This window comes from Pseudorca crassidens, chromosome 16 (assembly GCF_039906515.1).
Source record: "Pseudorca crassidens isolate mPseCra1 chromosome 16, mPseCra1.hap1, whole genome shotgun sequence".
Lineage (NCBI taxonomy): Eukaryota > Metazoa > Chordata > Mammalia > Artiodactyla > Delphinidae > Pseudorca > Pseudorca crassidens.
This window is the reverse complement of record NC_090311.1, coordinates 49079857-49102755: the sequence shown is the minus strand read 5'-3', so window position 1 is coordinate 49102755 and position 22899 is coordinate 49079857. Positions and strand designations below refer to the sequence as shown.

Genomic DNA, 22899 nt, shown 5'->3' with positions numbered 1-22899 from the left:
TTTTGCTCTATTGTACGTGTGGAAATGTGCAGGCGATGGCCATGGATTGCAGTCACTCCAGGGAAAAGCCCTTGAGGATTATTAGCCTTTGTAGAAGGGAACCTGGCAGCACCTGGCTGCCAACGACGCTAACTGCACAAGGGCTTCATTGCCTGTCCAGCCTTAACTGGGAGCACGGCAGCCACTAGGAACCTTGGCAAAGGACTTCATGTCGGTCTCCTTCAAATGGTGCCAAAGGTCCTTTAAGCTCTGCCTCCTTGCCTGGGGTCCCTGGCAGGCTGGTGGCCTTATGCCCAGATGTGCACATTCGGAAGCGTTGTCTAAAAGACCTGGCCTTCGCTTCCTTTACTGTCACTTTTTGTGTTTCCCCACCCCACCACCCCTTTGATCCTGGTGTTTGTTCAAGGGGTGCTTCATTCACCAAACACACAGAGTCCCGACTGTGTGACAGCTGCCACTTCAGGTATGGAGGAGGGTATGACAGGGGCAAGACAGACGTAGACCCTTTTGTCGCAGCCTGGCAGGAGAGAGACAATCAACGTAGCACCAAACTAGCATATGATATAATGTCAGGTCATGACAAATGCTATGGAGTGAAGCAGGGGAAGGGCCAGAGGGGAGCGGGGAGGGTGCTGTTTTAGACATGGTGGTCAGAGGCAGCCTCTCTGATGAGGCAGCATCGTGCAGAGGGACCAGCAAGATTGAGCAGGTGAACCTGAGGCTATCTGGGGGGAAAAGGGATCCAATTAGAGGCGGTAGCCAGCGCCAAGGCCCTGAGAGGGGAGCCTGCTTGACATGTTTGAGGACCAAAAAGGAGGTACCAGGTGACACAGGGGATAGATGCTGGATATGAGGCCAGAGGGAGCAACAGCCATTTCATGAGGGCCTTTGAGGTGATGGACAGGACTTTGGATCTTATTCTGAGAGCAAAAGCCACTGAAAGCATTTTGAGCAAAAATAATCTGAGTTATATTTACGAGGGTCATTCCGGGTACTCTAAGGAAATTTGTCTCTAGAGGTCAAAGGTGAGGAGTCCTGCAGCTGTGGTTAATTAGGTAGGAACGAGGGTGGCACAGGCAGTGTTCTTGGCAGGGGAGGAGGCTCCTGGTGAGCCCAGCCCTGGACAGATGTCTGATTTGAGACAAGTTGGGGGGGCTTCTCCAAGCCTCAGTATCTGCCTCTGGACAACCCCAGGATCACATAGGTTCCGAGTAAGAACGTAATGAGATAACATATGTAAAGGGCTTTGCACAGTGACTGCCTCTTGTCAGGACTTTTGTTCTTCCTCCACTATCATCTCTATTCTGGGGGGAGAACGTCTCCCCACAGTGGCTGTTACAGCTGGAAAAGGTACTCCCTCAGGGGAGGCGCAAGTTTCTCAGTAAGAGCAACCCATGGGCAAAACACAGGAAAACTCAAAAAATCTCTTAAATCAGGACCTAAAAAACCATTATAAAAAAGACAACCTTCCAGTTTTACGGCTCCCTAAAAACACTTTAGAAACACACGTGACGCTATCTCGAGGCCCTCTGCTGTTGATCCAATTAGCCAGTTTGGGTCCTGGAAACAATACGGAACTCCAGAGACTGGTGGCCCCCAGAGAGGCGGGGAGCTACCCAAGTGCGAGCAGATGCTGGCCCTGACCTGGATGCAGGCCTCCAAGGGAGCAGGTGGGAAGCCCCTCTTGTGCCCCCACCACCTTGTCTGCAGTGAGTGTGACTGGACAACCTCTGCTGAGTTGATAAGTGAGGAAATGGGGTCTCTCCCCAACCTGCTGGTTGACCCTGGGCCTGGGGTAGGACCCAGTTCAAACCAGGAAGGCTGGGGGAGCCACATGCAGAAGGCAGGGATGGGAAGATGGGAGCAGGGTGCGTGTGAAAGTTCACTGGGTGAGACTGTGCCCTGTAGTGACTCCTGAGTTCACAGTACTGCACAGCCTCAGAGAGGAGCCCAGCTAATTTTTACAGCTGCCCTATGAGATGGACAAGGCATAAATGATTATTCCATTTTAGAGAAGAGAGAATCTGTTCCCCTCTGTGCTGACAGACAGGATATGAAGCCTTGAATGGAACCTGCTTCCAAAATGACCAAGGAGAGGGGACCTTCAAGATGGTGGAGGAGTAAGACGTGGAGATCACCTTTCTCCCCACAGATACATCAAAAATACATGTGGAACAACTCCTACAGAACACCTACTGAATGCTGGCAGAAGACCTCAGACTTCCCAAAAGACGCCAGAGGGCGACCTACATGCAGAGGCTGGACCAAATCCAAAGCAGAACCCCAGGAGCTGTGCGAACAAAGAAGAGAAAGGGAAATTTCTCCCAGCAGCCTCAGGAGCAGTGGATTAAATCCACACAATCAACTTGATGTACCTGCATCTGTGGAATACCTGAATAGACAACGAATCACCCCAAAATTGAGGTGACAGATTTGGGGAGCAACTGTAGACTTAGGGTTTGCTTTCTGTGTCTAATTTGTTTCTGGCTTTATGTTTATCTTAGTTTAGTATTTAGAGCTTATTATCATTGGTAGATTTGTTCGCTGATTTGGTTGCACTGTTCCTTTATATATATATATTTCTTTTCTCCTTTTTCTCTTTTTGTGTGTATGTGTATGCTTCTTTGTGTGATTCTGTCTGTATAGGTTTCTTTTCACAATTTGTTCTAGGGTTCTATCTGTCTGCTTTCTTTTTTCTTTTTGTTTTTAGTATACTTTGTTTTTTTTGTTTTATAAATTTATTTATTTATTTATTTATCGGACTTGGGTCTTTGTTGCTGGGTGTGGGCTTTCTCTAGTTGCAATGAGTGGGGGCTACTCTTTGTTGCAGTGCGCAGGCTTCTCACTGCGGTGGCTTCTCTTCTTGCAGAGCACAGACTCTGGGCACGTGGGCTTCAACAGTTGTGGCACACGGGCTCAGTAGTTGTGGCTCGCGGGCTCTAGAGGGCAGGCTCAGTACTTGTAGCACACAGGCTTAGTTCCTCCGTGGCATGTGGGATCTTCCCGGACCAGGGCTCGAACCTGTGTCCCCTGCATTGGCAGGCGGATTCTTAACCACTGCACAACCAGGGAAGCCCTTTAGTATAGTTTTTAATGCTTGATATCATTGGTGGATTTGTTTATTGGTTTGGTTGCTCTCTTCTTTCTTTTTTATTACTTTTTATTTTTAATAATTTTTTAAATTTTTTATTTTAATGACTTTATTATTTTTCTTTCTTTCCTTTTTTTTTTCCTCCCTTTTCTTCTGAGCCCTGTGGCTGACAGGGTATTGGTGCTCCGGCCAGGTGTCAGGCCTGAGCCTCTGAGGTGGGAGATCCGAGTTCAGGACACTGGTCCACCAGAGACCTCCCGGCCCCACATAATATCACTCGGCAAGAGCTCTCACAGAGATCTCCGTCTCAACGCAAAGAGCCAGCTCCACCCAATGACAAGCAAGCTCTAGTGCTGGACACTCTATGCCAACCAAACAACTAGCAAGACAGGAACACAACCCCACCCATTAGCAGAGAGGCTGCCCGAAATCAAAGTAAGTTCACAGACACCCAAAACACATCAACGGACATGGTCCTGCCCACCAGAAAGACAAGATTCAGCCTCAACCACCAGAACACAGGCACCAGTCCCCTCCACCAGGAAGCCTACACAACCCACTGAACCAACTTTACTGACTTGGGGCAGACACCAAAAACAACGGGAACTACAAACCTGCAACCTGTGAAAAGGAGACCCCAAACACAGTAAATTACGCAAAATGAGAAGACAGAGAAATACACAGCAGGTGAAGGAGTAAGGTAAAAACCCACCAGACCAAACAAACGAACAGAAAATAGGCAGTCTACCTGAAAAAGAATTCAGAGTAATGATGGTAAAGATGATCCAAAAGTCTTAGAAACAGAATGGAGAAAATACAAGAAAGGTTTAACAAGGACCTAGAAGAACTAAAGAGCAAACAAACAATGATGAACAACACAATAAATAAAATTAAAAGTTCTCTAGAAAGAATCAATAGCAGAATAACTGAGGCAGAAAAACGGATAAGTGACCTGGAAGATAAAATAGTGGAAATAACTACCACGAGCAGAATAAAGGAAAAAGAATGAAAGGAATTGAGGACAGTCTCAGAGACCTCTGGGACAACATTAAACACAGCAACATTCCAATTAGAGGGGTCCCATAAGAAGAAGAGAAAAAGAAAGGGGCTAAGAAAATATTTGAAGAGACTATAGTTGAAAACTTCCCTAACATGGGAAAGGAAATAGCCAATCAAGTCCAGGAAGCACAGAGAGTCCCATACAGGATAACTCCAAGGAGAAACAAGCCAAGACACATGTTAATCAAACTATCAAAAATTAAATCCAAAGAAAACATATTAAAAGCAGCAAGGGAAAAACAACAAATAACACACAAGGAAATCCGCATAAGGTTAACAGCTGGTTTTCCAGCAGAAACTCTGCAAGCCAGAAGGGAGTGGCAGGACATATTTAAAGTGATGAAAGGGAAAAACCTACAACCAAGATTACTCTACCCAGCAAGGATCTCATTCAGATTTGATGGAGAAATTAAAACCTTTACAGACAAGCAAAAGCTAAGAGAATTCAGCACCACCAAACCAGCTTTACAACAAGTGCTAAAGGAACTTCTCTAGGCAGGAAACACAGGAGAAGGAAAAGACCTACAACAACAAACCCAAAACAATTAGAAAATGGTAATAAGAACATGCATATTGATAATTACCTAAAATGTAAATGGATTAAATGCTCCAACCAAAAGACACAGACTGGCTGAATGGATACAAAAACAAGACCCTTGTATATACTGTCTAAAAGAGATCCACTTCAGACCTAGGGACACATACAGACTGAAAGTGAGGGAATAGAAAAAGATATTCCATGCAAACGGATATCAAAAGAAAGCTGCAGTAGCAATTCTCATATCAGGCAAAATAGACTTTAAAATAAAGACTATTACAAGAGACAAAGAAGGACACTACATAATGATCAAGGGATCAATCCAAGAAGAAGATATAACAGTTGTAAATATTTATGCACCAAACATAGGAGCACCTCAATACATAAGGCAAATGCTAAAAGCCATAAAAGGGGAAATAGAGAGTAAGACAATTATAGTAGGGGACTTTAACACCCCACTTTCACCAATGGACAGATCACCCAAAATGAAAATAAATAAGGAAACACAAGCTTTAAATGATACATTCAACAAGATGGACTTAATTGATATTTATAGGACATTCCATCCAAAAACAACAGAATACACTTTCTTCTCAAATGCTCATGGAACATTCTCCAGGACAGATCATATCTTGGGTCACAAATCAAGCTTTGGAAAATTTAAGAAAATTGAAATCATATCAAGTTTCTTTTCCAACCACAACACAATGAGACTAGCTATCAATTACAGGAAAAAAACTGTAAAAAATACAAACATATGGAGGCTAAACAATACACTAGTAAATAACCAAGAGATCACTGAAGAAATCAAAAAATACCTAGAAACAAATGACAATGAAAACACGGCAACCCAAAACCTGTGGGAAGAAGCAAAAGCAGTTCTAAGAGGGAAGTTTATAGCAATACAATCCTACCTCAAGAAACAAAAATTTCTCAAATAAACAACCTAACCTTACACCTAAAGCAATTAGAGAAAGAAGGACAAAAAAACCCGCAAAGCTAGCAGAAGGAAAGAAATCATAAATATCAGATCAGAAATACATGAAAATGAAATGAAGGGGGCTTCCCTGGTGGCACAGTGGTTGAGAGTCCACCTGCCAATACAGGGCACATGGGTTCGTGCCCCGGTCCGGGAAGATCCCACATGCCGCGGAGCGGCTGGGCCCGTGAGCCATAGTCGCTGAGCCTGCGCGTCCAGAGCCTGTGCTCCGCAATGGGAAAGGCCACAACAGTGAGAGGCCCATGTACTGCAAAAAAAAAAAAAAAAAAAAAAATTAAGGAAATGATTGCAAAGATCAATAAAACTAAAAGCTGGATCTTTGAGAAGATAAACAAAATTGATAAACCATTAGCCAGACTCATCAAGGAAAAAAGGGAGAGAACTCAAATCAATAGAATTAGAAATGAAAAAGGAGAAGTAACAACTGACCCTGCAGAAATACAAAGGATCATGAGAGATTACTACAAGCAACTATACGCCAATAAAATGGACACCGTGGAAGAAATGGACAAATTCTTAGAAAAGCACAACCTTCCGAGACTGAACCAGGAAGAAACAGAAAATATAAACAGACCAATCACAAGCACTGAAATTGAGACTGTGATTAAAAATCTTCCAACAAACAAAAGCCCAGGACCAGATGGCTTCACAGGCGAATTCTATCAAACATTTAGAGAACAGCTAACACCTATCCTTCTCAAACTCTTCCAAACTATAGCAGAGGGAGGAACACTCCCAAACTCATTCTATAAGGCCACCATCACCCTGATACCAAAAACAGACGAAGATGTCACAAAATAAGAAAACTACAGGCCAATATCACTGATGAACATAGATGCAAAAATCCTCAACAAAATACTAGCAAACAGAATCCAACAGCACATTAAAAGGATCATACACCATGTTCAAGTGGGGTTTATCTCAGGAATGCAAGGATTCTTCAATATACGCAATCAATCAATGTGATAAACCATATTAACAAATTAAAGGATAAAAACCATATGATCATCTCAACACATGCAGAAAAAGCTTTCCACAAAATTCAACAGCCATTTATGATAAAAACCCTCCAGAAAGCAGGCATAGAGGGAACCTACATCAACATAAACCCACAGGCAACATCTTTCTCAATGGTTTAAAACTGAAACCATTTCCACTAAGACCAGGGACAAGACAAGGTTGCCCACTCTCATCACTATTATTCAACATCGTTTTGGAAGTTTTAGCCCCAGCAATCAGAGAAGAAAAAGAAATAAAAGGAATCTCAACTGGAAAAGATGAAGTAAAACTGTCACTGTTTGCAGATGACATGATACTATACATAGAGAATCCTAAACATGCTACCAGAAAACTACTAGGACTAATCAATGAATATGGTAAAATAGCAGGATACAAAACTAATGCACAGAAATCTCTGGCATTCCTATATAGACTAACGATGAAAAATCTGAACGAGAAATTAAGGAAACACTCCTATTTACCATTGCAACAAAAAGAATAAAATACCTAGGAATAAACCCACATAGGGAGACAAAAGACCTGTATGCAGAAAACTATAAGACACTGATGAAAGAAATTAAATATGATACAAGCAGATGGAGAGATATACCGTGTTCTTGGATTGGAAGAATCAACATTGTGAAAATGAATATACAACCCAAAGCAATCTACAGATCCAGTGCAATCCCTATCAAACTACCAAAGGCATTTTTCACAGAACTAGAACAAAAAATTTCACAATTTGTATGGAAACACAAAAGACCCCGAACAGCCAAAGCAATCTTGAGAAAGAAAAACAGAGCTGGAGGAATCAGGCTCCCTGATTTCAGACTATACTACAAAGCTACAGTAACCAAGACAGTCTGGTACTGGCACAAAAACAGAAATATAGACCAATGGAACAGGATAGAAAGCCCAGAGATAAATCCACACACATATGGTCACCTTATTTTTGATAAAGGAGGCAAGAATATACAATGGAGAAAAGACAGCCTCTTCAATGAGTGGTGCTGTGAAAACTGGACAGCTACATGTAAAAGAATGAAATTAGAACACTCCCTAACACAATACACAAAAATGAACTCAAAATGGACTCAAGACAAAAATGTAAGGCCAGACACTATCAAACTCTTAGAGGAAAACATAGGCAGAACACTATGACATACCCAGCAAGATCCATAAATCACTGCAACCCCCTAGAGAAAGGGAAATAAAAACAAAAATAAACACATGGGTCTTAATGAAACTTAAAAGGTTTGGCACAGCAAAGGAAACCACAAGCAAGACGGAAACACAACCCTCAGAACGGGAGGAAATAGTTGCAAACAAAACAACTGACAAAGGATTAATCTCCAAAATATACAAGCAGCTCATGCAGCTCAATATCAGAAAAACAAACAACCCAATCCAAAAATGGGCAGAAGACCTAAATAAACATTTCTTCAAAGAAGATATACAGACTGCCAACAAACACATAAAAGAATGCTCAACATCAGTAATCATTAGAGAAATGCAAATCAAAACTACAGTGAGGTATCACCTCACACCGGTCAGAATGGCCATCGTCAAAAAAGCTACAAACAATAAATGCTGGAGAGGATGTGGAGGAAAGGGAACCCTCTTGCACTGTTGGTGGGAATGTAAATTGATACAGCCACTATGGAGAACAGTATGGAGGTTCCTTAAAAAACTAAAAATAGAACTACCAAACGACCCAGCAATCCCACTGCTGGGCATATACCCTGAGAAAACCATAAAAAAAGAGTCACGTACCACAATGTTCATTGCAGCTCTATTTACAACAGCTAAGACGTGGAAGCAACCTAAGTGTCCATCGACAGATGAATGGTTAAAGAAGATGTGGCACATATATACAATGGAATATTACTCAGCCATAAAAAGAAACAAAATTGAGTTATTTGTAGTGAGGTGGATGGACCTAGAGACTGTCATACAGAATGAAGTAAGTCAGAAAGAGAAAAACAAATACCATATGCAGATACATACATATGGAATCTAAAAAAAAATGGTTCTGAAGAACCTAGGGGCAGGACAGGAATAAAGATGCAGATGTAGAGAATGGACTTGAGAACATGGGGAGGGGGAAGGGTAAGCTGGGACGATGTGAGAGAGCGGCATGTACATATATACACTACCAAATGTAAAATAGATAGCTAGTGGGAAGCAGCTGCATAGCACAGGGAGACCAGCTTGGTGCTTTGTGTCCACCTAGAGAGGTGGGATAGGGAGGGTGGGAGGGAGATGCAAGAGGGAGGGGAGATGGGGATATATGTATACGTATAGCTGATTCAGTTTGTTATATAGCAGAAACTAACACACCATTATAAAGCAATTATACTCCAATAAAGATGTTAAAAAAAGAAAAATGACCAAGGAGTCCCAGTTGCCCAACTTCTCCTGGGCCAGTAGGTCACATCCTGGGTTTTCAGACTGAAACGGGCCTCTGCACCCTGGGGATTGTCAGCAGGAACTGGCCAGGCCAAGAAAGGCCCCACGGAATCTCCACAGCAGTGCTCATCTCTTCCTCAAGGCCATGCTCCATTGCTTTCCCGGCCGAGTCCCCATCTATGGGGGTCGGGGGGAGGACCAAGACTCGTCATTGGGGCCATGGCCTTGGGAACTGCTGAGAGAAGAGAGCTCCTTCTCTCCATCCTGCACTGCACAACACTGTTCTCTCCCGTGGCCCCAGGACTCGTAACCCTCAGCATGCCCAAACTGAGCTTCTCCCCACACCTGTCACTTCTCCTCCCCTCCCTTCTCCTGCTGACACCTGGGGTCAGGCTCGCTCCTCCATAGCCGACCGTCCCCATCTGGCCATGCGATTTCAGGAAAGTTGCCCGAATCCAGCCCTCCTCACCACCGGCCTCCATAACATTTCAGCATCCTCATCACCTCTCCCTGACCACAGACGGAGGCCCTAGCACATCCTCTGGCCTCCTCCTGCCCCGCTAATCTCACTATGTGTTTGCTGCCAGCAACTCTGCCACAAGGCTCCTAACAGATACCCTTTGTTCCTGGCTCCCCGGCCCGGTGGCCACAGAAAGATCTGGGACGAGTCAACGTGGAACAAGGAAGAGACACAAGGGTTCTCTTCCTTCCTGTGGACTCACCACACCCAGCCCAGCCTGAGTTGCTCCTTGAAGCCCAAACCTGCAGGGATCTAGTATCTATCTACCACCTGGCTGCCTGGGGCCAAGGCATGAGCTCCTTACACCAAGAACAAAGCCCCATGCTGAGGGGTCCTGGGGAAAAGCATGCTCCCCCAACTGCTGTGCTTCATCTCCAGCAGCTGCAGGCAGCAGGGATGAACTGGGTCCAAGACCCACAGCTGGGGGCTGGGGGTGTGCGGCAGGACCCCTGTGAAAAGCTCGCAAAAGCCCTGGTCCGGGCCAGAGCCCAGGAAGAACATCAGAGCCAGATAGCCCTCAGAAGGCGTCAGACCTATGACGTTACAGGCAGTGAAAGTGACACCCAGAAAGGGGAAGGGAAGTGTCCTCCGTCAGCAACAGGCTCAGGACCGCTCATGCTCCCTGACAAAGAATACCTCCCACTCATAGCACCCCTGCCCGGGGTCCCAGAGGACAGACATGGAGCATCCGGGTGCCTGACAGGAGTCCCAGCAAAGAGTCACCTGCTCTTAACACCCTGAATTGAATTCAGTTCTCCTTAATTCACACCCTCCTGGGTGCTAAGCACTAGGTGAAGCTTCATCCTTCACACCAGGGTTTCTCAACCTCAGCTCTACTGACATTCTGGGCTGGATCATGCTTCGTGGTGGGGGGTTGGCCTCTGCAATGTAAAACATTGAGCAGCATCCCGGGGCTCTACCCACTAGATGCCACAGCCCTCCATCCCCCTCGTCGAGACAACCAAAAACGTCTGCAGACATTGCCAAATGCCCCCTGGAGGACACAATCATCCTGAGTTGAGAACCACTGGTACACACCATTTAATCCTTACGCTAGCAATAGATATTTCTATCCCAAGCTGCAAGTGAGAAAGCTGAGACTCAGAGAGGTTTCGTGGACTTGCCCAAGGTCACCAAGCAAGTGGCAGAGCTCATGTGTGAATCCAGGGCTTTCTGATTTAAAGTGCAGGGCACTTTCCGCTATATACCTCTATCTCCTGATGCAAAGAGTAACAGTAAATCCCTGCCTACTTCAGTCTCCCCTCCTGTAACCAAGAGGAAAATGACTGAATTCCATCAATAAAATATAAGTAACATCCGTGTATGTACCTAGACTATGGTGTTCAGAGGTAGGGCTCACTGCACGGTACAGGGAGCTCATGGGGCGGCCCTCCTGGTAGGAGCCACTCTCAGCCCAGAACCAACATTCCCAGGGTCCCAGGATAGCTTCTCAGTGCCTGTGGAGCCCCTGAAATGCTACCTCCACAGTCCCCACCTGGTTGAGCAGGTGTCTGTGCCTGTCCCCACCGTGCTCCTCCATTCCATCCATCTTTCTATCTGCAGGACCTAAACCAGTGCCTGGAGGAGGTCCCATCTCCAGACACAGCCCCACCTGACCTCCCAGACCTGGCTGCCTGGCCCACGGGGAGAGGCAAAAGTAGGACAAGTCAGCTGTCGTCTGCCTGTCTCACCCACTGTCAGGTTCACCAGGGGAAAAGGTCAAGGTCTGGTCTCTTGGTACAAATCCTGACAAATTCTGAACAAACGGTTTCATCTCTCAAAGCCTTCATTTACTCCCCCAGAGAACAAAGATAATAATACCCACCTCACAGGGACAGAATGGAAATAGAACCATACGTTGGAGGCTAAATGCCCAGCACAGTGTCTGCTGCATTCAAGGTGCTCAATAAATCATTCATTTAATGAAATTATGAAACACTAAGCACGACCAGAAGGAAAGCTTTGCATGTCTCCCAGGTGTTTTTGAACTCACAGATAGATTGGTTGGATACCTGAATGTATGCTAAGAAGTCCATGATAAGTCAGGCTCCCGTATTTGAGGCAACCCCAATTTAATAGAGAACAACCTTAAAGGTAATGAAATTGTCTCAGACTGCCGTGGTCTTAAAGGTAATCGCCTGCAGAGAGCAAGCCCAGAGTATTTCCAAATGAGATGGGGAGGGTCCTTGGTGGGCGCCGAAGCAGTCAGTCTAAGAGAAAAGTAATAATAATACAGGTTGCTCTTCAAGGCATCTATCTGCCTGTGCATTCTGCTGGGAAAATAGCATTAGCTGCAGAGACAGGCATGACAGGGGGTTCAGCTGGGGGGAGCGTCGGGGAGGTACAGCATGTGGAAAAGCTTGGCATCACTGCCAAATCCCGCCTGCAATATCAACACACTCCACCTGCCAGCCACACTGGGGGAAGGGAAAGGTGTGAGCAAGCAGAAAGAAGCGTCAGCACCTGGCCCATGGAGGTGAGGGAGTGGGCAGGGATGCTGGGGCTTTCTGAAACTTGCCCTGGCCCCTGGTCAACGCAGCCTGCATCTGCACCTAAGTCTAACATATGTGGAATATCATATATTCAACAAGTGTTTGCTGAGCACAAAGACCAAAGAATCACTCTAGTACTGCAGATACAGCAAAGGACAACACAGGTAAAGCTTTCTTCTCTCTCAGCTCTCATGAGAGTGGGAAAGCGAACAACAGTCCCGTTTGCTCCGTTTCAGCGGAGCCAGGATTCTGCCCACTCCCCTGCTCAGTACCCCGGCCCAGAGCAGCTCCATCCCAGCGCGGCGGCATCTCCCAGCCACAGGTGTTCATTCCTAGGTCAGGACTGCCAGCCTGAGCTCCAGAGTGTGCCAGAACTTCTCTCCCTGCCCCACCCTACCTGTCTCTCCCATCCAGGTCTGTCTTGGGAGAGCAGGGGTACACTCCAGCAGAGGACATGGCAGCCACTCAATGCTCAGACCTCAGAATTGTCTCCAGCCTGCCAGCTCCCCAGACCAGCAGCCAGAGTGGTCTTTCTAATTAAAGCCCACCCCAAACGGAGTCACTGTCCCCATCTTTTAAAGGCCCACTCCTGAGGATCAGGCGCTCCCTCCCTCTCAGCCTTACCTTACTCACAGGAGGCTTTCCCTGCCTCCCTCTCCACCTCGCCTCCCTCCCTCCCAGCCTCAACCCTGTCAAATGTTACAGAGAGGGCCGGGAAACGGGAACAAGCTCTGGACTGGAAATATGAAAACTGTCGGCCATGACAAAGGTAGTTTCAGGGCAGGGAGAGTGTCACACTGCAGTGGGTTGAAAGTAGACAAACAGAGAGAAAATGGAGATGAGAAAGTCACTGAGAGGGAGTGTGGAAAATTTCGTGGGTTTTTTTTCTCAGAAGATTCTAAAACAAGTTTCTAGGGAGGGCAGCGATGAGTGCCCGGAGAGACAGCGATTGATAATGCTGGAGAGAGATGTGCAAAGGGGAAATGCAAAATCCTAGTGAGGGGAAAGGGGGTGGATCCAGAGCCCAGGGGAGGAAGTGGCTTTTGCAAGGTGAAGGGACACTTACTTCCTCTAGAGTGACAGCGTGGGGTCATGAGCCAAAGGGTGCAGATGGAGGTGGGCCTGTAAGTTTGGAGATAGGAAATGAGGGGCCTCCCAACCAATGGCTGAGAAGTAGGGAAGCAGGAGGATGGGGGTTTGAGAACAGAAGACAAAGTATGAAATATGGGTTTGGGGAGGAAGAGCGAAAACTGCGATTTGTGATGAATACTGCAAAGCAAGACCAGCCGCCTAGTTCTGTGACTCTCTAGAACAACACTCAGTTTTTCTGTGCAGGATGCCAAGGTGGTGGTCAGGCTCAGCTCCTGTTGGAGTTTTGCCTGAAGAATATCCCAAAGGAAAGGGATCAAAGAAATTGGGCAGGCAAGGGAGGGATTATTTCAGAACAAAATTCTGAAGCTTAACTCAGAAGATATGAAGACAAGGGCTTTGTAAAAAAAAAAAAAAAAAAAAAAAAAGTGGGGTTGGAGGTCTCACTAAGGTCGAAGAATACTTCAGTGGAAGAACTGGTTGGAGAATAGTATATCAAGGCTGTGATTTCAGATACAGTGTGGTTATCACTAGTGGGCGTGTCTAGAGTGGTACATCCACGAAAGCAGAAGGCTCGGGTAAGGTGAGAAGATGGAGATGAAGAGATTAAGGAAATAAAAGGCCAAGGTGTGAATGTCATTAGGAATGAGCCAGATTTGGGATGGAGAGAGAGCCGGAGGGTTTGGTGAATGGTAGGAAAGGGGAGTGAGCTGAACATGAGGATAGGGAGAGGGTGGCTGAGGCAATGGCGTGAGTTAGAAAGAGCTGGGTGTTGGCAGAAGAAAGAAAAGAAATGGTTTGCAGGTGGTGATGTGAAATAAGGAAGACACCTCCTAGGAAGCATGGAATGTAAAGGGAATAAGACCTTCAACTCAACAGGCTGTCCCAAGAGGACAACCAGGTATGAACCAAGGTAAGTAAGAAAAGAGAAGAAAAGGAGGTCAGAGGGTTTGCTGGCCCCAGGGCAGCAGTTACAGATGGAGAGAGGAAGTGACAGCAGGTCGAGGCTGTGCAGGTTCTGGGGCAGCTTTGACTGAGGTAAGCAGGGTTGATGGTAGTTGACAGATGCGTAGCGGGGAAGGGACTCAGTTCTGGAGCTGAGGTCTCTAATTCTCTAGTAGATGGTGTGGCTAATCCCAGGACACTACCTCCCTTGGCTATTTTCTGCACACAAGTCTTTCTTTATATATTAGAAAACGTTTCCAAAGCATAGACATGTATATTAATCAAGGAGTACTGGGGAAGCAATTAATACTGGAAAGCCAATGGTCCCAGAAGAATTTATTTATGTCCCATTAATCCTCCCACAACCTGCAGAGAAAATATTACTGCTCCCAATTTACACCTGAGGGAAAGGTTCAGAGAAATGAGGTACCACACCCAGGGCCTACAACTTGTAAGTAATAGACGAAGAGCATCACTTAGATTTACTGCAGTAGACTTGTGGCTAATCGCTTTTCCATGCATTGTCTTATTTAATCCTCATGACAAAATTATAAAGCAAATTCCATTATGTACTCATTTTATAGATGATGGAATTGTGACTTGGAGAGTAATGAGTCTTGCCCAAAGTCAGAGGCAGGCACCCCCTTCTGCTCTTGCAGATGATGTGTCCTTGCAAGGCAGCCCGCCCATAGGAGTCCTGCTCCAAGCTCTGTCAGGCATCTGCCCCATCAAGAGACCAGCTTATATACAGAGCAGGTGCCCCTGCCACAGAGATGCACACCACATCTTTTAACCACGTTGGACTCTGGCCCTGCTGAGCCATCCCCCGTGATGAATCAGCTAATCAGACATGTGCCGGGGCAGGGGGCTGAAAGCTGTTTCAATTTTTCAAACACCACAAACAACAGGAAAGAAACATGAGCAAACTGGACCCAGAAAGGGGCTCGACCCAATGCCCCCAAACAGCTCCTCCAGTCAAGAAACAGATCCTCCATCTGGGCTTACGGATGCTATGCAGTGACCCACAGCATGGCAGCCTGGTCTGCTGGGGCAGGCGTGAGGATTGCGGTGACAGCGTCTGTGAGCAGGCAGAGGTAAGGCAGGGTGGTTTCCAGTGGCGGAAGTTGACTAGGATTGAAATGGCCTGAAGTCCAGCCAGTTACTGTCAATAACTGCAATCTCTGCACCAGACATCCCTGCCCTTGAATCACACACCTAGAATCAGAGACTGAGGACCACACAGAGCCCCAGCTGCCCACTTCTGTGTAACTATAAAACTGACTAAATCCAAGAGATAATGGGAGACTCTGGGATGGAGAAATAGAAGTGTGTCCTGGCCAGAGCACCAGGCATGCTCTTCATTTATTGGTGAACCACTGGACGCTCTGCACACTTGTGTGCAGTTGTGACAGTGGACCGAATGCTGAGGTCACCCTGATGGTCACCCTACAGTCTAGGAACCATGGCTGGAACCTTATCTTCAGCTGCCCAGGCAGGATTAGGAAAGGCAGCCTTTGGTTTCAAAGAGAGAGCCTTCTACTGACAAGTCCCCTACTTTTTAATGCAGTTTAAAGGTTCTTGGAGCAATAAAAAGCACTTCATGTGTGAGGTTTATTAAGAAGAGAAAATGGTATCTTCAGTCCAAATGCCACTAGGCTTACATTTTTAAACATTTCTGCTAGCCCAACCCAGGACTGGCTGTAACAGATGCAAATGTAAAATTAACCTTTACAGACCCTGTCTGGTTCCACAAACTTACCATAAATGTTTTCAAAGGCACATATTTGTGTTTTATATTCTTTTCATTTATTTCATGTTAAACTTGGGGCTTTTACGTTACAAAGTGATTTTCCAGAAGTAGAATCCTGCACCCATAGAAAATAACACTGTGTCCATGGGAAACTGAAGCTTCACTTACAACAACTCAATGTGGAGGCATCACCTAGGAACAAAGTAATTCTGTGGTATCAAGAGCCAACTCTTTGATTGGCCATCTATCGGCCATCCTGTATTCTGTTTCTAGATAGAGCAAGTGTCCTACGAGCATACATCTAGCAGAGCAGTCCCCAACTAGCGAGCAGCTGGATCGTCTCACCCCATCTGTTGGCTCTGTCTCAGTTTCCAGGGACTTTCCCACCATGGCTACACTGTTTAAGGGTCTCCAGCCTTAGGTGTGAGGGAAGCTTCTTAAAGGGCTCCATAAAAACTACAGAAGGGAAAAAACATTCTCCAGCTGAGTTAGAAGCACACACCTGGTGATGAAGCACTGATGGGACATGATGGAGCAATCATACCCCACTATGATTCTCCCCTTGAATGTAGCCATAAAACCTGGCCAGATGCATGGACCAGCTATTGCAGGAATCTGAAGAGTAAATAATCGTAGGCAGATAAGGGAAGAGGACAAGAATTTGAAACACCACGAAACTGGCTTTAAATTTACCAAGTTTTTAATCCTCTGTTCCTCTTACCACTTGACCCTAGAGGTAGGTACAGCAATGAAAGTATGCAGCAAGTCAGGATCACAAAGGTCACATCTATCTGTGGCTGAAAGATCTTTTCAAAGGGGAACCCACAAGAACAGGAAAATACTGGTGATGTCACAGAGAGAGAGCAGCTCAGGAAAACAGCCCTATCAAGTCGTTTATGAACTCCTGGGCTCACTCCTGAGCTGTTCATGCATGGATAGGATCCTGATCAGGATATAAAAAACTCTGAGAACAGAATTTAAAGGCAGATTACCATCCAAGTTCCAGACTGGCCACTGCGGGGGAGCACACATGGTGCAAAGCTTTGAAAACTGAACTGACATTGGAAACAGTCTACAGGGAAGACACTAGAACTTGTGGCTTTAACCATATCTGATAAAACAAAATATCAACATCCTCCATAGGATATAAATGAGACCAAGAGTCTTATAACATAATATTCAAAATACCCAAGATAAAAACCAAAAACACTCACAATAAAAAGAACGAGCAAAATCTCAACTCACAAGGGAAAAAGAAAATCAACAGACATCTACCCCAAGATAAGAGATGTTGGGATTTTCTTGCAAAAGCTATTTTTAAAAACTGTTCTCAAAAATGTTCCAACAAGCAATCATGAATACCCTGAAAATAAATGGGAAAATTAAAAGTCTCAGTAAAGAAACAGAAGAGATAAAGAAAGACAAACCAAATAGAAATGTTAAGCTGAAATATACAATAACTTAAAAAACAAAAAAACTCATTGGATCAGTTGAATAACAGAATGAAGATACAGTGGAAAGAGTCAATGAACTTGAAGACATATCAATAGAAATTGTACAATTAGAACAAGAGAAAAAATAAGAATTTTTAAAAATAAACAGATCCTTAGGGATCTGTGAAACAAAAACATATTTTGAATATTTATGAAAGTGTCTCAAAATGAGAGGAGAAAGAAAAAATAATATTTGAAGAAATAATCACTGAAAACTTGCCAAATTTGTTGAAAGACAAAAACCTATAGATCCAAGAAGTTCAACTAATCCAAAATACGATAAACCTAAAGAAATGTATGTTAAGACGCATCATAATCAAACTGCTAAAAACTAGAGATAAAATAAAAACCTTGAAGGCAGGACTTCCCTGGTGGTGCAGTGGTTAAGAATCCGCCTGCCAATGCAGGGGACACGGGTTCGAGCCCTTGTCCAGGAAGATCCCACATGCCGCGGAGCACCTAAGCCCATGCGCCACAACTACTCAGCCTGCACTCTAGAGCTTGCAAGCCACAACTACTGAGCCCACATGCTGCAACTACTGAAGCCTGCGTGCCTACAGCCCGTGCTCTGCATCAAGAGAAGCCACCACAACAAAGAGTAGCCCCCACTCGCCACAACTAAAGAAAGCCTGCACATGCAGCAACAAAGACCCAAAGCAGCCAAAAATAAATAAATAAATAAAACCAATTAATTTAAAAAAAGAAATCTTGAAGGCAGTTAAACCCATGTAAACAAGAGACTATTCTCCTCTTGAGTTCTCTAAAATATGTTTGATGGCTAAAAGGAAAAACCAAAACATAGTCCAGTGGGGGTTTTGATGTACGTAGATATAATATATAAGACAACTAAAACATAAATTGGGGAGAGAAAAAGGAACTAAATTGTGGTAAGATTTATATATTCACTTGAAGTGGTAAAATACTGATTCAAAGTACACTGTGAAAAACTAAGGATACATATATTGTCTCCAAGGAAATTATTACAAAAGATAATCAAAGGAATATAATCAAAATCACAATACATATACCCAAAAGAAACACTAAAAAAATGTTCAAATAACCCAAAAGAAGGCAAAAAAGAAGAAACAGAGGAATAAAAAACAGAGGAATGAAACAGAAAACAAATAAGAAAACAGAAGACCTAAATCTAAACATATCAACCAATGCACTAAATGTAAGTACCCTAAACATACCAATCAAAAGACAGATGGTCAGAATGATTTTTTAAAAACACACAAAGTAATTATGTTCTACCTACAAAACACTCACTTCAAATATGTCATAGGTAGATTAAAGATAAAAAGGTGGAAAACATATCATGCAAACACTAATCAAAAGAAACTTGGAGCAGATATATTAATATCAAAGGAGACATAAGAGCAAAGAAAATTACTATGGATACTAACAAAAGGGTCAGTTTCCCAAGAAAATATAACAATCTTAAATTGTTATATAAAAAAACTATATATTCAAATATACATAACAAATATATAGAACAGAAATTTAAATACATAGAAGAAAACCTGGAGGAATTAAAATGAGAAATAAATTCATAATTATAGAGACTCCAACACAACTTTCTCAGTAATTGATTGATTAGTAGACAGAAAATCAGGAAAGATACAGAAGAACTAGACAACACCATCAGCCTACTAGATCTTGTTGACATTTATAGACCATTTCACACAACTACATCAGAATACACTTTATTATCAAGTACACATGGAACATTCTCTATAAACAACTATACACTGTATCACAAAACAAATCTTTAAAAGTTTTAAATAATTGAATCATAAAAAGTAGGCTTTCTGGTCATAATGGAATTAAACTAGAATTCAGTAACAGAAAAATTATAAGAAAATCTCCAAACACTTGAAAACACACTTATAAATAATCCATGGGTCAAAGAGAAAATCTAAAGAAAATCAGAAAATATTTTCAAGTAAACAAAACTGAAAGTACAGCATTTTACAATTTGTGAGATGCAAGTAAAGCAGTACTTAGAGGTAAGTATTGTAGTGTTGAAATACTTATATTATAAAAGAAGAAAGAACTCAAAGCAATAATCTAAGTTTTCATCAAGAGACTTGAAAAAGAAGGGCATAATAAGCCCAAAGCAAGCATAAGGAAAGAAATAAGAAGATGGGAAATCAAATAAATTGAAAATATAAAAACAATAGATAAAATAAATGGAACCAAAACTGGTTCTTTGAAAAGATAACAAAACTGATAAACCTTTAGAAAGACTAACAAAGAAAACAGAGTGAATACATAAATTACCAATGTCAGGAACGTAAGAGGAGCCACCACTACAGACTCCACAGATATTTAAAGGAAAATAAAGGAGTATGACAAATAACTCTACACACGTTAATTCAGCAGTTTAGATGGCACAGACCAACTCAATGAAAAACAGAAATACCACAATTCATGCAAAATGCAATCAATAACCTGAACAGTACTATAAACACTAAATAAATTTAATGAATAGTTAAAAGCCTTCAAAAAAGAAAACTGCAGTCCTACATGATCTTACTGGACAATTCTACTGAACATTTAATGAAGAAATAAAACCATTTCTGCACCATCTTTTCCAGAAGATAGAACAGTAAGTTATATTCCCTACTCTTTTATAATGTCAGCACTTACCACAGCCAAAAACAGTGCAGAAATTAAAAAAAAAAAACCTGCAGATCAATATTTCCCATGAACATAGACACAAAAATCTTCAAGAAACTATTAAATATTATCAAATTGAATCTAGCAATATATATAAAAAGAATAATAAGTGTGACCATGTGAGAGCTATCTCAGAAACGCAAGCCTAATTCATTATTTAAAAGTAAATTATTCTTCATATTGAAAGACTGAAACTTTCCCCCTAAAATCAAGAAAAGGCAAAGATGACCACTTTCAGCATTCCTATTATACACTGTATTAGAAGTCACAGCCACTATAATAAAGTAAGGAAAATAAATTAAAGCACATCGATTGGAAAGGAAGAAATAAAACTGACCTATTCACAACCAACAAGATAGTTTATGTATAGGAAGTCCTAATTAATCTACGGAACAATTTCTAGAATCAAAACTTAAGTTTATCAAGGTTGCAGAATACAAGGTCCACCCCCAAAAGTCAATTGTATTTCGATATACTAGCCATGTGGAGTTGAAAACAAAATTTTAAAACAGTTCTATTTACAGTAGCTCCAAAATAAGAAATTAGTTATAAAGCTAACATAAATTGTGAAGCACCTGTAGAAAATATGGAGAGAGGAAACCACAGACCTAACTAAATGGAAGAACAAACCATGTTCACAGATTGGAAGACTCAACATAGCAATAATATCAGTTCTCCCCCAAATTGGTCTATAGATTTAAGGTAATTCTGATCAAAATCCCAGGAGGATTTTTAAAATATAAAGAAGTGGTTTCTAAAATGTAAATTGAATGACAAAGGAATTAGAATAGCTAAAACAATTTTTAAAAAGAAGTTGAAAGAATCACTCTATCCAATTTTAAGAACTATAGTGATCAAGACAACGTATTGGTGAAAGGGTAGACAAATAGATCAGTGGAATAAAGAGTCCTGAAATAGACCCAAACAAATATGGCAAATGGATTTTAATGGTGCAAAAGCAATTCAATGCTTAAAGGATAGTCTTTTCAACAAATGTTGTTGCAACAACTAGACATTCATATACCAAAAACAAAAACCAAAACAACCTTGTACTAAGTCTCACAATTATACAAACGTTAACTCAAAATGGATCAGCCATTCTGGAAAAGTTTGGCAGTTTTAATAAGTTAAATATGCACTAACCAGATGCCCCAGCAAACTCACTCCTGGGTGTTTACCCTAGAGTAATAAAATCTTCACACAAAAAGCATGTACACAAATGTTTTTAACAGCACTATTCATAATCACCTAAAACTGGAAAACAAAACAAAAAAATGTCCTCCAGTAGATGAATGGATAAACACACCATGGTATATCCAGTAAAATCCTACTCTGCAATAAAATGAGCAAACTATTTGTGCACACATGGATGAATCCCAAAGGCGTTATTCTCAGTGAAAGTAGCCAGTCTCAAAAGGCTACATTACCAACTCATTCCATTTAAAGAACAGTCTTAAAATTATAAAATGATCATGATGGAGAACAGATCGGGCGTTCGGGGTGGAGAAACAGTGGGACTATAAAGGAGTGGCACGAAGGAGTTTTTGACGGAACTGTTGTGTATCTTGATTAGGGTGGTGACGTCACAAATCTCTACATGTTAATATTCAGAGAACTGTAAACAAAAACAAAACAAACAACACAATGACACAAACTAGATGGGACTCCGTGGCAGCCCCCAATCAGTCTCCAAGGTCTTGGGTGAAAGCTTCTTAAGTTAAACACTTAAAACAAAACCAAAAAATGCACTGGAAACCAGAAGACACAGAAGGATAATAAAGTCATTAAAGGAGCAGATGTGCGCCCCCTCCTAAGCCTGGGGAACTGTTCAGCCACTTTCCCCTGAATTTGGTGAGCTCTTAGAGCACTGGTCCTCAAACTTGCCTGTACGCAGTGTCCGAAGTGGTTTCCTAAAGAAATGTGGCCTTGCAATGGAAGGGCATGTGTTAACAAATGCAGAAATTCAGCTTCAGTGATGTCTGTGATTCTTCCATACAGCTTAGCATCCAACCATCTAGAAAGTTCCCTTATGTGGGATATATATCTGACAATTGGCTTGATTGTTGAAACTGCAGCTACCTCAAATATATTAGTTTGCTAGGGCTGCTGTAACAGTAAGCACAAACTGACTGGTTTAAAATAAATATATTCTCTCACAGTTCTGGAGGCTAGAAGTCCAAAATCAAGGTGTTGACAGGGCCATGCTCTCTCCAAAGCCTCCAAGGAAGGATCCTGCCTCGCCTCTTCCAGTTTCTGGTAGCCCCACGCATTCTTTTTGGCTTGTGGCCACATCACTCTACTGTTTGCCTCCATCTTCACATGGCCGTCTTCTGTCTGTGTGTCATCATATGACATTTTCCTCTCTGTGTGTGTCTGTGTCTGAATCTCCCCCTTCTTATGAATAATCCAGTCATATTGGATTAGGGTCCGCCTTAATTAGACTTTATTTTAATTTGATCACATTTGGAAAGACCCTGTTTCTAAATAAGGTCACATTGACAGGTACGGGGAATTAGGACTTCAACATACCTTTTGGCAGGATACAATTTAACCCATAATACCAAGATTTCATAGAATATAGGAAATGAAAGGTACAGTAATAGCACTGGCATTAGTTTGTTTGATGTACTAATAGCAACTGATTCTAAAGAAGTTCACTGGCATTAAGTCTCTGTTCTCCTTATCTTGAATCGCCTTTTTGAGTTCCTGGGAAAAAAGCCTCCCCTTGAGTTGTATGTTTTTATATAATGCAGGCTGCACCACTATTTAAAGTTTTCAAACCAGCTCTCACAGATGTAAAATTTAATGATTTTTTTTTTTTTTTTTTTGCAC

The 22899-nt window shown here is 42.8% G+C and overlaps 1 protein-coding gene across 2 annotated transcripts in view; it reads right to left on the bottom strand.

Moving 5' to 3' along the window:
* The window catches only part of GRID1 (glutamate ionotropic receptor delta type subunit 1), a 666917-nt gene that overhangs the window by 316327 nt on the left and 327691 nt on the right, over positions 1–22899 (bottom strand). The gene's annotated exons all lie outside the window — the stretch shown is intronic.